The following is a 15,403-nucleotide window of genomic DNA, read 5'->3' as shown; positions in this document are numbered from 1 at the left end:
TAGCAGTGGAAGTAGAAGTACCAGTTTAGCAGTGATAGTAGAAGTACCAGTTTAGCAGTGATAGTAGAAGTACCAGTGTAGCAGTGATAGTAGAAGTACCAGTGTAGCAGTGATAGTAGAAGTACCAGTTTAGCAGTGATAGTAGAAGTACCAGTGTAGCAGTGATAGTAGAAGTACCAGTTTAGCAGTGGAAGTAGAAGTACCAGTTTAGCAGTGATAGTAGAAGTACCAGTGTAGCAGTGATAGTAGAAGTACCAGTTTAGCAGTGGAAGTAGAAGTACCAGTTTAGCAGTGATAGTAGAAGTACCAGTGTAGCAGTGATAGTAGAAGTACCAGTGTAGCAGTGATAGTAGAAGTACCAGTGTAGCAGTGATAGTAGAAGTACCAGTTTAGCAGTGGAAGTAGAAGTTCGAGTTTAGCAGTGGAAGTAGAAGTACCAGTTTAGCAGTGGAAGTAGAAGTTCGAGTTTAGCAGTGATAGTAGAAGTTCCAGTTTAGCAGTGGAAGTAGAAGTACCAGTTTAGCAGTGGAAGTAGAAGTACCAGTGAAGCAGTGGAAGTAGAAGTACCAGTTTAGCAGTGGAAGTAGAAGTACCAGTGTAGCAGTGGAAGTAGAAGTACCAGTGTAGCAGTGGAAGTAGAAGTACCAGTTTAGCAGTGGTAGTAGAAGTACCAGTTTAGCAGTGGTAGTAGAAGTACCAGTTTAGCAGTGGTAGTAGAAGTACCAGTGTAGCAGTGGAAGTAGAAGTACCAGTGTAGCAGTGGAAGTAGAAGTACCAGTTTAGCAGTGGTAGTAGAAGTACCAGTTTAGCAGTGGTAGTAGAAGTACCAGTGTAGCAGTGATAGTAGAAGTACCAGTTTAGCAGTGGAAATAGAAGTACCAGTTTAGCAGTGGTACGCTGGGTATCAGTTTAGCAGTGGAAGTAGAAGTACCAGTTTAGCAGTGGTAGTAGAAGTACCAGTTTAGCAGTGGTAGTAGAAGTACCAGTTTAGCAGTGGAAATAGAAGTACCAGTTTAGCAGTGGTACGCTGGGTATCAGTTTAGCAGTGGAAGTAGAAGTACCAGTTTAGCAGTGGTAGTAGAAGTACCAGTTTAGCAGTGGTAGTAGAAGTACCAGTTTAGCAGTGGAAATAGAAGTACCAGTTTAGCAGTGGTACGCTGGGTATCAGTTTAGCAGTGGAAGTAGAAGTACCAGTTTAGCAGTGGTAGTAGAAGTACCAGTTTAGCAGTGATAGTAGAAGTACCAGTGTAGCAGTGGAAGTAGAAGTACCAGTTTAGCAGTGATAGTAGAAGTACCAGTGTAGCAGTGATAGTAGAAGTACCAGTTTAGCAGTGATAGTAGAAGTACCAGTGTAGCAGTGATAGTAGAAGTACCAGTTTAGCAGTGGAAGTAGAAGTTCGAGTTTAGCAGTGGAAGTAGAAGTACCAGTTTAGCAGTGGAAGTAGAAGTTCGAGTTTAGCAGTGATAGTAGAAGTTCCAGTTTAGCAGTGGAAGTAGAAGTACCAGTTTAGCAGTGGAAGTAGAAGTACCAGTGAAGCAGTGGAAGTAGAAGTACCAGTTTAGCAGTGGAAGTAGAAGTACCAGTGTAGCAGTGGAAGTAGAAGTACCAGTGTAGCAGTGGAAGTAGAAGTACCAGTTTAGCAGTGGTAGTAGAAGTTCGAGTTTAGCAGTGATAGTAGAAGTTCCAGTTTAGCAGTGGAAGTAGAAGTACCAGTGTAGCAGTGGAAGTAGAAGTACCAGTTTAGCAGTGGTAGTAGAAGTTCGAGTTTAGCAGTGGTAGTAGAAGTACCAGTTTAGCAGTCGTAGTAGAAGTACCAATTTAGCAGTGGTAGTAGAAGTACCAGTTTAGCAGTGGTAGTCAGGGTATCAGTTTAGCAGTGGTAGTAGAATTACCAGTTTAGCAGTGATAGTAGAAGTACCAATTTAGCAGTGGTAGTAGAATTACCAGTTTAGCAGTGGTAGTAGAAGTACCAATTTAGCAGTGGTAGTAGAAGTTCCAGTTTAGCAGTGGTAGTCAGGGTATCAGTTTAGCAGTGGTAGTAGAATTACCAGTTTAGCAGTGATAGTAGAAGTACCAATTTAGCAGTGGTAGTAGAATTACCAGTTTAGCAGTGGTAGTAGAAGTACCAATTTAGCAGTGGTAGTAGAAGTTCCAGTTTAGCAGTGATAGTAGAAGTTCCAGTTTAGCAGTGATAGTAGAAGTTCCAGTTTAGCAGTGATAGTAGAAGTACCAGTTTAGCAGTGATAGTAGAAGTACCAGTTTAGCAGTGGTAGTAGAAGTTCCAGTTTAGCAGTGGTAGTAGAAGTACCAGTTTAGCAGTGGTAGTAGAAGTACCAGTTTAGCAGTGGTAGTAGAAGTACCAATTTAGCAGTGGTAGTAGAAGTTCCAGTTTAGCAGTGATAGTAGAAGTTCCAGTTTAGCAGTGATAGTAGAAGTTCCAGTTTAGCAGTGATAGTAGAAGTACCAGTTTAGCAGTGATAGTAGAAGTACCAGTTTAGCAGTGGTAGTAGAAGTTCAAGTTTAGCAGTGGTAGTAGAATTACCAGTTTAGCAGTGGTAGTAGAAGTACCAGTTTAGCAGTGATAGTAGAAGTACCAGTTTAGCAGTGATGGTAGAAGTTCCAGTTTAGCAGTGGTAGTAGAAGTACCAGTTTAGCAGTGGTAGTAGAAGTACCAGTTTAGCAGTGGTAGTAGAAGTACCAGTTTAGCAGTGGTAGTAGAAGTTCCAGTTTAGCAGTGATAGTAGAAGTACCAGTTAAGCAGTGATAGTAGAAGTACCAGTTTAGCAGTGGTAGTAGAAGTTCAAGTTTAGCAGTGGTAGTAGAATTACCAGTTTAGCAGTGGTAGTAGAATTACCAGTTTAGCAGTGATAGTAGAAGTACCAGTTTAGCAGTGGTAGTAGAAGTACCAGTTTAGCAGTGGTAGTAGAAGTACCAATTTAGCAGTGATAGTAGAAGTACCAGTTTAGCAGTGGTAGTAGAAGTTCCAGTTTAGCAGTGATAGTAGAAGTACCAGTTTAGCAGTGATGGTAGAAGTTCCAGTTTAGCAGTGATAGTAGAAGTACCAGTTTAGCAGTGATAGTAGAAGTACCAGTTTAGCAGTGGTAGTAGAAGTTCCAGTTTAGCAGTGGTAGTAGAAGTACCAGTTTAGCAGTGATAGTAGAAGTACCAGTTTAGCAGTGATAGTAGAAGTTCCAGTTTAGCAGTGATAGTAGAAGTACCAGTTTAGCAGTGATAGTAGAAGTACCGGTTTAGCAGTGGTAGTAGAAGTACCAGTTTAGCAGTGATAGTAGAAGTACCAGTTTAGCAGTGATGGTAGAAGTTCCAGTTTAGCAGTGATAGTAGAAGTACCAGTTTAGCAGTGGTAGTAGAAGTTCCAGTTTAGCAGTGATAGTAGAAGTACCAGTTTAGCAGTGATGGTAGAAGTTCCAGTTTAGCAGTGGTAGTAGAAGTACCAGTTTAGCAGTGATAGTAGAAGTACCAATTTAGCAGTGGTAGTAGAAGTACCAGTTTAGCAGTGGTAGTAGAAGTACCAATTTAGCAGTGGTAGTAGAAGTACCAGTTTAGCAGTGGTACGCTGGGTATCAGTTTAGCAGTGGTAGTCCGGGTATCAGTTTAGCAGTGGTAGTCCGGGTATCAGTTTAGCAGTGGTAGTCCGGGTATCAGTTTAGCAGTGGCAGTCCGGGTATCAGTTTAGCAGTGGTAGTCCGGGTATCAGTTTAGCAACGGTACTCTGGGTATCAGTTTAGCAGTGGTAGTCCGGGTATCAGTTTAGCAACGGTACTCTGGGTATCAGTTTAGCAGTGGTAGTTCGGGTATCAGTTTAGCAGTGGTAGTCCGGGTGTCAGTTTAGCAGTGGTAGTCCGGGTATCGGTTTAGCAGTGGTAGTCCAAGTATCGGTTTAGCAGTGGTAGTAGAAGCATTTGAATTCGTGGTTCAATGGTAAAAATAAGTATGTTGTTCATGTGTCGCAATATTCGATACTATTCCTTTTGCAAAACATCGTGATTATAGTTGCCGGGTCAGTGAACCTGTTCTCACCGCTACAGGATGTACACATGGACAAGGTACAGGATCACAGTGCCAGCATAATAGTTACACATTCCTAAACTACGTTTAACTGACAAGTTTTTGTTATCTTTTAACGTGTCGAAAAACGAAGTACGCTGTCCGCGTTTCGTGTATTTGCAAAGAAAAATGAACCACTTTTTCTCATCCCTGTCAGCTCATCTGTGTGAAACTTGTTGCGTTTAAAACATGATGAAACACCCTCGTGTTCTCGGTCGCCGTTACTCACACACCCGGTATCTAGGTCCTTATACTGTTGCGTTTATAACATGATGAAACACCCTCGTGTTCTCGGTCGCCGTTACCCACACACCCGGTATCTAGGTCCTTATACTGTTGCGTTTATAACATGATGAAACACCCTCGTGTTCTCGGTCGCCGTTACTCACACACCCGGTATCTAGGTCCTTACATCAAAGTTCGAATAAACGAGTTTCTTTTCGAGTTTATTTGTCACATGTAATAAAACAATTCTGTCTTTCGGTTAGATGATTTTGAAAAAAGCAGGACAGATATACAATGCGATATTTTGTGTACCTTTATCAAGGAATACCCAGGGATAAAAAGATTATATTAATGTGTAACTGGCTCTCTGAATCAAGGGCTGTTTAAGAATATTACCACTTACAAAAGTGTATGTTGTGACTTGTCCCATCTTCACGAGGCAAGGGCATTAACTGACTATGAAAGTCGAGTTTCCACATAGTTAACTCCCTTGCCTCGGGAAGATGGACTTGTCCAGGAATATATTCATTTCAGTTTAAAGAGGATTTTGAGTATTCGGAGATTGATAATAATTATTTTGCTAATCCTCGGAACAGATTCGAATGTTGTTATAAATAATGTCGTGAAATTCGACCAGATTTTCGCAACAAATTTCGATCACTTTAAAACAAGAGTCAAAGCATCATATAGAATCTGAAGCATTTGTCTTATTGAATCTACGAGCTTTGTTAAAGGGAAACCTCTTTTACTCGAACTTCGTCATCTCGATAAATCGATAATGTCTCGAAACACGGATATCTCGACATGCAATTATGGTTATCATCGAGTAACGAGGTTTCATTGTTCTCTGGACCGATGGACTTATTTCACTCTACCGTAAATAGTTCAATAGACGCCTGACTTGAGTTCAAGCCGGTTCTGAGACTTGCTAAATGAATAAACCCCTGCCTCGAAAAGACGCCGGGTCAAAACATCTAGACAGACATTGCTTTAGGTACTAAGTAAAGTGATACTGAAACGAAAACCGTTATTATAAAAAAATGCAATCCACACACGTTTTATTCAATCTAAAAAAAAATGAGATCTTAGTGTTTGCTATCGCTACACAAGCACTAGAGAGCACTAACATCTCATTCTAATGAGATTGTTTTTTTATTCAAACGACATGCCCCATCTTTATGAAACTTAAAAGTGTTTACCTTAATAGGATGCTTGCCTTTGATAGACGCCGAATGTAAGACGTCTATGAAATAAATAGACGCCACGACGTCTATTCAATGATTTACGGTAATTTGATTAATCTCAAGTCAGCATACATACGTATATCCACGTGCACACATATATTAAAATGTCTCTGCGTAATTGCCACGTGAATTCTACCCAAACAATTCATCACAGAGTCACATGGTATCAACCGAAACAATTCATCACAGAGTCACGTGGTATCAACCGAAACAATTCATCACAGGGTCGCACGACATCAACCCCTACAATTCATCACAGAATCCTCGTGACATCATTGCCAGGCATGCCATCAAGGTGATGAATTACCAATTTCAGGGTCAACCCCCGTTAACCCTCTGCTCTCTTCTGTCGCCGTCAAACGACTACATTGTACAACCTCCGTCCAGATACAAACAGAAGTGCTGTACGTGACTTTGTCTAAACAGACAGCAGCAGAACGCCGGACCTCGAGGACGCCGCTTGTACGTGACATCAGCGACAGTTGCGGCGTCATCGACATCATGGAACACGGCGGAGAGTGGCTCGAAGCTAATTAGTACGCAAGGAGAGTGTCTAGGAATTTCGGAACAAATGGAGAAGAGTAGAATGTATGAGATTGGATGAAGTAATGGATGCTTGCGATGGTTTCTGATGGATTATCCCGCCCCGTGAATGATTGCGTCGATTGTACGCATAAGACCGTCATAACTTTACATGTTGCGTTTGTTTGTACGTTCCCGGCCTGCGGCTAAACTGTGACTGCTGGTATCAGCGAATAAATCCGATTGCAGCGAGGCAACTATTTTTGTGGATGCTTATTTAATACTGACTTGATGCAATTACCGATTGTAAACAGCTAATGGACTTAAGAGTGGAGTATAAGAAGGACAACAATTTGTCGGTATGTATATTTGTAGATATGAACGTCAAGAATGAATTGTTGGTCGGCATATCTTAGAAGTTGACGGATGACAAAGTAGACAAAAATTTATGGATAACAACTTCTTTATCAAACTGTAATGGTGACGTTTCGGTATAGATCCTTCTACCGTTGTCAAGCAAGGACAACGGTATAAGAAAATATAATATGGTTCACAATATGTGAATCAATAATTTCCATATTTATAAAGCACATGAGTAATAATTATTTCCCTAGCACAACACTGATGACGTATTGCCGGTACCACTGTTGAAATTATACACACATTATTGTTGACAAATAGTTTATGACGCTACAATAACAATGACGTCACAGAGTTTCATAGTTGACGTCATGTTGACCCCATTTGCTTCAGGGAGAGGTTTTCAAAGTAGAAGACATTACTTTTAAAGTGTTGAAAATACAACTATAATATAGTCATTAATTGGTCTGTATCGTACCGAAACTCAGAATACCTTTTTTTTCGAAGGAGAGCGGTACTTAATTTATCATCCAAAACTGGCTCTCACAGGAGATATGGCTTGGGTGAGATCAAGTGATATCTACACTGTAGTTATCGCTGCAATGGAATTGCATCACAATGCTTTGCGGACCATTGTGACGTCATTGTTACCATGACGTCACAATCAAATGACATCACTAATGGCTCTGCTACTGAAGGTGTTAGCAGTACTTTTTACACATAAGACACTGCTTATTACTGCCTACAAACTGAAAAAGTTGGAAGAATGATGTTGGATGATAAATAAAATATCACCCTCGTGTCTTTTGATATCAAATATATCAACACTCGTTGATAAAAGTGTCAATAATCCTCGGCAAGCCTCGGAAGTTTTCCCACTTTTATCAACTCGTGTCGATATATTTGATATCAAAAGACACGAGGGTGAGATACTCTATATAATCCCCATTTATCACCCTGTGACATGCGAGCTGTTTATAGCCACTCTCTATCTGCGTCTAATATCTGCCAATATCAGTATTATATATAGATTAACAAAACTAGGGCTCAGTTTCACATTCATAATACTCTTTTATCCACTATCAACAGGGGGTGGTTTATCAAGTAGACTGATACGACTTCATACGATAATCGTGTCCGACAAACTTGCCCGTGTTACCGCGGCTGTGTAAACGATTGGCTCGTTCATTCCGGAAGTAAATCTGTCAAGGCGAGACACACGTGTGGAAATTTAGGGACTTCACCTTCTTGTGTTTATTGTTGTAGTTGACAGTGGTCTCGTTCAGCCGAACAGGGTAGTGTTTTCACTGTGGCGCTATTTGGCGAGGAACGTTATGACTGAGCGTCTGCTGCTGAGATGGCCATTGACAGAGTCTAACAAACTTCACTAACTGACTTCGTCAACACCTTCTCACACCCAACAAATGATAATTTGTCAACGTTGGACGTCAGTGACAGTGCTTGTCGATCTTTGGAGTGAGGGATTACAGTTTTCTATGGTGAGTACTTTCCTGACCAACTTGATTACTCTCAGACAGCTGTAGCGGGTTCTAGTGTGATAACAATGATACCACATTTGTTGTTATCGTTTGTTTTCGCCTTGGGGTGAGTTAGTTTTGTTTACTCTGCTTTTAAGAGTATTTCAGCTACATCACGCCGTGTCGGCATCAACACACGGTGATGTGGACCTCACAGCTTCACCGCTGTGTGAAACCAGTTGTGGGTATGGTGCTGACAAACCCAAAAATATAATCAGGGCCCCGTTCCACAAAGCGATCTTAGGGCTAAGTCGATCGTAACTCCCATTCTTTAACATTGACTTACGACCGTCGTAGGGCTAAGATCGCGTTGTGGAACAGTGTCCAGGGCGAGTCTCTGATTCGAACACAGGGTCGCACACCGCTCTGCACATCAAATTGTGGCACCTCAGACGACTGCCTGTTTTAAACATGGTTGAGTCAGTCCTACACTTTACAGAAGAAATACTTTTCCCAGTCCAAATGTTATAAGGTTTATATTTTTTACAATAACATGAAGATACCAAAACAGTAACAGGAAAAGTTAACATAAACTTGTGTTAACTGAAACTACGTCACATGAACGATGATGTACACATTCAACAGTTGTGATGATGGGAATTTAAATTCATTTGATGACCGAAAGTATTACTGATCATTAGTCATGCATTAATATAGCTCCATGTATAATAATAATGATAATTCATGATGATGATGATGATGATAATAATAAGACCGTCTCCGGGGTCTAGTGGATGGAGTATATCTGCCCGGAGAGTGAAGTGTGGTACTTTGATCTCTAGCTGAATCTTACAAACAGATCTTATAGGATGGTACTTGTGGTTACCCTGTCTGGCGGTTGGCATTAAGTAGCTATAGATAAAACAAGGATTGATCAGCTAGGAGTCTCTCTCTCACACCCACATCACACCCACACATGAAACCGACGTTTGTCTGTACTAGTATAAACAGCCACACACCCACTCACCCACACGCCCACACACAGCAATGATAATCCCCATTTCACCTCACCACCAATAATAATAATCATTTTAATTATGTATACATTGTTCTTTTGAACAGTATTTTTTATTCTGGGTGTGTTTAATGACAGTAATACCATGCAAATGATATACATTTCAATTCAAGGCAGCCAGATATCTCCGATACCCTATTTCAGGATTTCAACAATTGCAAATTTCAAAAGCCAGGATGACTTTGGTTGCCATCCAACTCCATTTTGCCTGTTAAGTTCTGCAATTGGGACCTGGGGGAACATAACGGCCCTCTTGAAGAGAATATACATTAATTGTACCAACCCAGCTCTACGTTTGAATTTCATCTTACAGCTAGTGACGTGTATTCATTTATGACACAATAAGTTTTATAGAGATTAATTTTACATTGTTGAAAGAAAAGCAACAATGCCCTATATATTAATATCCTATTTTTCATGGACGAGAAAGGAAACAGGACGTGAACACAGGAAGTTGCTGTCAGCTGTACAAGGAATATGATCATGAAACATGCACTAGAGGGAATCAATGACTGTCAGTTAATACAAAACACTGACTTAAAAAATACATGTGAAACTTGTATATCACCATGCTTTGTAGGATTAGAACTGTAGTTTTTCTCCAGTGTGCCATGCGGAACTGAAAAATATGTTTGATGTACTCTTTTGTTGATGTAACAAGGAAGAAATGCCATTCAATTGAATTGAAATAGGTTATTTAAATGTTTGTTCCATGCAAATGGTCAGTGTGTTTGTCCAATGTACTTGTGTGGAATACATTTATCACTAGCTTCACATCATAAAAGTCACTTCTTTTTTTTGAAAATGTGAATTCTGCGTGTGGCACAGGATGTTGTTTCAACAGTGCCATTTTCATTTTAGCCAAGTCATTGGCACTTTAATACAACATGATACAAGCAATACCGAAACTTTGCTATTGCACCATGCTTTTGAGGCCTGAAGCTTGACATGTATATGAATAGCAACATGTATGTGAAACCAACTTTACTTATCACCATAGCAACACGTAATTGGGTCCAACTTTACGTATCACCATGGCAATATATATGTGAGAGCAACTTTACGTATCTATCACTGTAGCAGCGTGCATGTGGCACCAACTTTACTTATCACCATAACAACACGTATATTGGTCCAACTTTACATGTCACCATGGCAACATATATGTGAGAGCAACTTTACGTATCTGTCACTGTAGCAGCGAGTGTGTGGGACCAACTTTACATAATTATAACCACAGCAAAATGTCTGTGACACCAGCTGTACTGGGGCTGGGCCGAGTCCAAATTTACTTCCCGGGTACCCACACCCCTATACCCAACCCTACCCGGGTACCCACACCCCTATTACCCAACCCTACCCGGGTACCCACACCCCTATTACCCAACCCTACCCGGGTACCCACACCCCTATTACCCAACCCTCCCCAGGTACCCTCACCCCTATTACCCAACCCTACCCAGGTACCCACACCCCTATTACCAGACCCTACCCGGGTACCCTCACCCCTATTACCCAACCCTACCCGGGTACCCAACCCCCTATTACCCAACCCTACCCGGGTACCCAACCCCCTATTACCCGATCCTACCCGGGTACCCCTATAGCTCTCAAGAGATAGGTACAATATGTCCGATTGGTAATAGTTTGACTGTAGCCCTGGCAAAAAGTATTTAGATACACTTATAAAACGATCTGGTCATGCATTCACTGAAGTTGACTAAAGTTTTATCTTTATTCAAACATATAAAGTCAGAGGAATGGGTGCATAGTCAGAAATGTTAACATAAGTGACTTGTAGTGTAACCATAGAGTTCAAGATAATTTTTGCTATTAAACAATATATCACGTAACGAACCATGGGCCCGGGTTGTCAAGGGGGTACCCGGGTCCTCCTCAGTACCTACCCGACCTGAGTACCCGAGTTACCCGTCCCAGCCCTACACTGTACCTATCACCGTAGCAACACATAATGATGTGGCTAATCATTTCAACATTACATCATCGTTTGGAGTAAATGATGTATTACCCTATTTCATAGTTTTAAGCAGCTGTGGGGGAGGAAATGAATTAAGAGGTCACAAAATATATCTTACAGGAAATAGTTCAGAATAGAATAGTTAGGTTCTGCACGACTTTGTTTGTGTAAGCCCCTTAGTGATCATAAGCCATCCCTCCTTCTCAAGAATGAACAGAGTTAGATAACCTTCCTTAGATAAAGACATTTCTAAGTTGCACCTCAGACCGAGAACAGCTATGAATGGAGAGAGGGGTGGTGGAGTTTGTTTCTTTGTTTAATGACGCACTCAGCAGTATTCCAGCTATATGACGGTGGTCTGTAAAAAATCAAGTCTGGACCAGACAATCAAGTGATTGACATCATGAGCATCAATCTACGCAATAGGGATACAATGACATGCATCAACCAGGTCAGCGAGCTTGACCACCTGATTATGTTAATTGCCTCTTACGACAAACATAATAATGATTATCATTGGACTCCATATGCTTGTCGTAGGAGGCGACTAACGGGATCGGATGGTCAGGCCCACTGACTTGGTTGATGTATGTCATCGTATCCCAATCGCGTAGGTTGATGCTCATGATGTCAACCACTGGATTTTCTAGTCCCGATCCTTTACTGACTGGAATATTGCCGAGCGTGGCTCAATCCTATTAGTCATGGGTTCCTGAAGACCAATTGTAACCCGGTTCGTAATGGTTGACTATACCTTGGCTTCAGTGGGATAGCCCTGCTGGCGATAAGAGTACTTCATACTTTCAATTGGGAGCGGTCGGGTAGCCTAGTGGTTAAAGCATTCGCTCGTCACGCCGAAGACCCGGGTTCGATTCCCAACATGGGTACAATGTGTGAAGCCCATTTCTGGTGTCCCCCGCCGTGATATTGCTGGAATATTGCTAAAAGCGGCGTAAAACCATACTCACTCACTCACTCACTCATACTTTCAATTGCATGTACATATTATCTCCGGGGGCGTTGGGGTAGCCTTTTGGTTAAAGTGGTCGCTCGTCACACCAAGACCCGGGTTTGTTTCCCCACATGGGTAACCTGTGTGAACCTCATTTCTGGTGTCCCCCATTTCTGGTGTCCCCCGACACGATGTTGCTGGAATATTGCTAAAGCGGCGTAAAACCATACTCACTCACTCATAATATCTTGTCTAACTACAGGAAGAAATTTATTCTTAGACTGGTTTAGATTGTATGAATCAAATGTTCTGAGGCAAGTCTTATTATGGACTCAACTGACTGGTGCCTTAAGCCAGAATCAGAAAATATATGTTGATGTTTCTATTTATTTTAATTCGCCTGATGTATAAATATGAAAAATATGAAAATACTAAAATAATTGACAGTGTTGTTCCGTGACTGTGGCCTTGCGGGATTCCCTCAACATTTCTTTGCATGACGCAATTAAAATACAACAACACGTCTGGCTGGGCGCACAAAGCTTTTCACCTTCACTAACCTCAATGTAATTTTAATCCGAAAGATCGTGTATTATAAGTAAACATAACAATCAAACATCAGCATGTTTTTTAAGCCAAATGTATCCGCCATGTTTGAGTTTACTATAGTGATATTTTTTACCAATCGTAGGCAAGCTTACAATTAATGACAGCAGGACTGCACTGAATATTATTTTCCGATCAGTCAGATTTATTGTTTCTAAATAGATACTGTCATAGCCAGCAGTGACAAACATGGTGCCTGCTAAACCGAAGAAGTGACAAATGCACATGAAAACATTTCTTTTGAATTAAAAGTTTTTATTGCAGTTTATACCATGTTTTATTGAATTAAGACCATCAAAATTAAAGGACAGTACATAGCATTAAAAAATCATCATCAATTTTGCTTTATTAGGGATGAGGCCCTCCAAAATTTTAGAAGACCCCCTTAATTGACACCAAGGGGCCCTAAGGACCCTTGGTTGATGGAGGCTAGGAACAACACTGATTGATTAAATGCATTGTAAGTCTCCCTGGCTATACACTAACGCCAGTCCTTATGAAGAGGGACAACTCTCTTTGACTGAAGTTAAAACCTACAGCCTTGAAAAGTCCTGCTAGTCAGCTGGCCTGAGACTACTAAATTGTGCTGAGGTCAAGTGAAAACCAAATCATGGTAGTCCTCATAGACTGGTAGCATATGAAGGCTATTAACCTGAACCAGTTTGCAATTTTTCGTAAAATTGGAACTGAATAAAACTGACAGAAAATATAGGCAAAGTAAACAATTTTGGCAGGGTCAAGCATGACTAGCTACAAACTGTGAGGACTAGTGAAATAAAAGACTTGTCTTAAACAACCTGCACTTTTACCTGTTAAAACATTTTCCCCAGTACACCAACGGATCCAAACAGTTTTTTGCCAAATAAAATTTAACAATATTGAGCTATTAAGTTATTTCTTTATTTCAACCTACCCAAACTTATGTTTGCAAATAACATGTAAACTATAAAATAGAAGGAAGTCTGTCTTTACCTCACCCTTTAAGGGAACTATCAGATTTTTAGGGAAAACAATATGTGATGTATCTATTTTTACCACTTCAACAGAAATTCTGCCAATAAGTGTTTATTTCTGTTGCCGTTCAGGATGGAAGGAAACTGCTCCAAGGCACAGAAAGTGATACTAGGAAAGTATAATTACTGGGAATTATCAGCTGACTACCACTTATAAATATTTCTTGTCTTCTGGAAGTGGAATATCCTATCACTTGTAAAGTTGAAAGAGAGACGTATGATACTATTTCAGCTATTTTTCTTATATAGTTTTTGTCAAAATCTTTCATTTGATTGGCTGTCACTAGTGTTATGACATTTGATTGGATGTACCTTTTGTGTTATGGCGTTTGATTGGCTGTCATTAGTGTTATGACATATGATTGGCTGTATGTTGTATTGTGATATTTGATCGGCTGTACCTTGTATTATGGGATTGGATTGGTTGTACCTTGTTTTATGGTATTTGATTGGTTGTACCTTGTATTATGGGGTTTCATTGGTTGTACCTTGTATTATGGGGTTTCATTGGTTGTACCTTGTATTATGGTTTTTGATGGGCTGTCCCTTGTATTATGGTATTTGATTGGTTGTACCTTGTATTATGATATTTGATTGGTTGTACCTTGTATTATGGGATTTGATTGGTTGTACCTTGTATTATGGTATTTGATTGGTTGTACCTTGTATTATGGTATTTGATTGGTTGTACCTTGTATTATGGGATTTGATTGGTTGTGCCTTGTATTATGATATTTGATTGGTTGTACCTTGTATTATGGTATTTGATTGGTTGTACCTTGTATTATGGTATTTGATTGGTTGTACCTTGTATTATGGTATTTGATTGGTTGTACCTTGTATTATGGGATTTCATTTGTTCAACCAGTCCACCTGTAACTGTATTAAACAACAAACACACGGACAATAAGTAATATCATACTTTGGAAGCAACAACTGCTTCCACCATTGTCCACAAGGTGGAAAGAGCCAGTTGAGATGTTTTTTCTTTATTTTTCACTTAATAATTGATTTAAATATTTTTTGCATTACAGACAAAAATGGTCTGCAATCTGTGGATAAATGCCAATACTTGTTGATGTCAATTAAATAAATATATAAGAAACAATAAGTTTACAGACTATGTCTGTAACCATTACCACAAAAACTGTAGAAAATGCTGCGATATCAGTGATAATTGTTCCGTGCAATAATGCAATGTATCTTTGCAGTTGCCTTGAGATTTCTTTATTCATCTAAGCTAGTAAGTTATGACATTATTGAAAAATTGTTGAAATCCATCTTGCCAAAGTTTAGTCTTAGCTTGGAAAATAAAGATGAAAATGTAAAAAAATCAAAGCTAGATAATAACCAGTCTTGATTAGCCGCTGTGACAGATGTCATTGGACATTAAGGCAAAATAGATGTGAAAATTATATAAATGGATCACTGAATATAATCAGTGATGACACAAGGTATTTGTGAAAAAGGTAAGTATGTCCTGCCCAACATGTAGCACCCGTCACTCACACAATGTGAATAAAAAAGTAAGTGTATGTTTGTGGCCTGACACCACACAGCAGTACTCTTGCCATGCTCTTGCCATGCTCTTGCCATGCTCTTGGCATGCTCTTGGCCACTGACACGATGCAGGCTGTTGTGAAATATCTGACTTTGTATTCAGTGACTCACACTGACACCAGGACGACACATGTTTGAGAGTCGGTGTTCATGACTGAAGAAGTAAATGTTCAAGTTAAAGCAAACAAACCTAGCTCCCTATTCATATCATCTATTGGAAGGTTTCAAATTCTGTGTTTTCTCTTGTCTGTTTAAACCAAAGTGTGAAATATTTATACCACTGGGCTTAACGATGCTTTAAGACAAATCCACCCAACATTTAAG

At 40.1% G+C, this 15,403-nt stretch overlaps 1 protein-coding gene across 5 annotated transcripts in view; it reads left to right on the top strand.

Annotated features, from left to right (window-relative positions):
• The first annotated feature begins 7,618 nt into the window (after positions 1–7,618).
• The window catches only part of LOC124151234 (phosphoinositide 3-kinase adapter protein 1-like), a 43,680-nt gene continuing 35,895 nt past the window's right edge, over positions 7,619–15,403 (top strand). For 3 of the 5 annotated variants that reach the window (XM_046523611.2, XM_046523610.2, XM_046523608.2), the window contains exon 1: positions 7,619–7,916. The gene's annotated coding sequence lies outside the window, so the exon portion shown is untranslated. The remainder of the gene's footprint in view (positions 7,917–15,403) is intronic. The other 2 variants (XM_046523609.2, XM_046523606.2) reach the window with 1 other exon arrangement.

The sequence above is a fragment of the Haliotis rufescens genome, unplaced genomic scaffold (assembly GCF_023055435.1).
Source record: "Haliotis rufescens isolate VD_foot unplaced genomic scaffold, xgHalRufe1.0.p SCAF_11, whole genome shotgun sequence".
In the NCBI taxonomy this organism is placed as follows: domain Eukaryota; kingdom Metazoa; phylum Mollusca; class Gastropoda; order Lepetellida; family Haliotidae; genus Haliotis; species Haliotis rufescens.
Note: the sequence above shows the minus strand (reverse complement) of the source record. Positions and strands in the feature narration are given on the sequence as shown.